At 43.1% G+C, this 1651-nt stretch overlaps 1 pseudogene; it reads left to right on the forward strand.

The window, feature by feature from the left end:
- Window positions 1-241: 241 nt before the first annotated feature.
- Window positions 242-415, forward strand: LOC135175171 (U2 spliceosomal RNA; annotated as a pseudogene).
- The last annotated feature ends 1236 nt before the right edge of the window (window positions 416-1651 follow it).

Below are 1651 nucleotides of genomic sequence, written 5' to 3' on the forward strand. Positions count from 1 at the left end.
CCTCTAACCTTCTGTGATTCTGTGTAATTCTGCCTGTACATCTGCATTAGCTCAAACAGGACCTTCAGCTTTAGGCTGCCTGAAAGTTGATCCATGCCATGTTTGTTGTCCTGCCCCTCCTCCAGCAGATGTGATTTTACACTAAGCTTTTAGAGAATTACAATGTACAAGCTCAGCCAAACAGGCATCAGCATCCATCGGATAAAAAAGTTTGAACAAAATGTGTCTGCATTCAAGTAGAAGTGCCTCATAAGCTCAGAACTGTGCAGTATCTGTCCTTATAAGTTAATACCTGATGCGTCCTCAACAAGAGATTAAGTGGATTTTAGGGGCTGGGAGTTGGGTTCAAAGTTTGCTCTTTCTGCTCTGCACATCGTCCTGGTATTGTAGTGCCTGCTGGAGTGGTGCACAAAAAAAATTGTTCTGGGCTCCTCAATTCAAGAGAGATGTTGAGGTTCTGGAACATGTCCAGAGAAGGGCTATGAAGCTGGTGAGGGGCCTGGAACACAAACCCTATGAGGAGAAGCTGAGGGACCTGGGGTTGTTTAGCCTGGAGAAGAGGAGGCTCAGGGCAGACATTATTGCTCTCTATGACTACCTGAAAGGAGGTTACAGCCAGGCAGTGGCTAGTCTCTCCTCCCAGGCACTCAGTGACAGAAAAAGAGAACATAGTCTCAAATTATGCCAGGGCAGGTTCAGGCAGGAGGTTAGGAAGTTCTTCACAGCAAGAATGATTGGCATTGGAATGGGCTACCAGAGAGGTGTTGGAGTCACCACCCTCAGAGGTATGTAAAAGGAGGATGGATGAGGCACTTAATGGCATTGTTTAGTTAATTAGAAGGGCTAGGTGACGAGCTGGACTCGATTATTTTAGAGGTCTTTTCCAACCTGGCTAATTCTGTGATTCTGAACATGTAAATATTAACCATCACACAAGCTAGTGCTGAGAAAAGTCCCACTGACTTCGAAAACTAGGTTGTTCTCTGAATCACATCTCTTCAGCTGCACTTTGGATCAAGACTTTTTCTGTTCTAGCAGACTTAATTTTAGAACAAAAAGAAGAATCTTAACTAAATTAATTGATGAATACTGTCCAATTGTGTTTCCATCCATTGACATCTCTGATTGCTTTGTGAGCTCTCTTCAACTCTTTGGATAATCAGAACAAAGGAGTAGTGACTAAAACCAATCCTAACGTCAGAAGGAAGTGGGTTTTTTTGTTTCCTGAAATGATGCCTATCATCCACTAACCTGGTTGTGTTATAGCAGTTACTAATCATTTCTGCAATTAAGGCTGTCTGTGGAAAAAGTAGATAGCATCAGAAGAAGGCAAATATTACCTAAGTACAAAGTATCTGCTAAATGGAGAAGTGATGCAACATATCAGTACAGAAGAGAGACTTGTGATGATCCATGCCTCTATTGCCAAAACAAAGCAACATATTGGCAAGTCCCCTCTTGTATATTACTTAATATGTTGCTTTATTTAGATAGAATCATAGAATCATAGAATCAGTCAGGGTTGGAAGGGACCAAAAGCATCATCTAGTTTCAATGCCCCCTGCCATGCCCAGGGACACCCTACCCTAGAGCAGGCTGCCCACAGCCTCAGCCAGCCTGGTCTTAAACAAATCCAGGCATGGAGCCTCAA

The sequence above is a fragment of the Pogoniulus pusillus genome, chromosome 4 (assembly GCF_015220805.1).
Source record: "Pogoniulus pusillus isolate bPogPus1 chromosome 4, bPogPus1.pri, whole genome shotgun sequence".
Taxonomy (NCBI): domain Eukaryota; kingdom Metazoa; phylum Chordata; class Aves; order Piciformes; family Lybiidae; genus Pogoniulus; species Pogoniulus pusillus.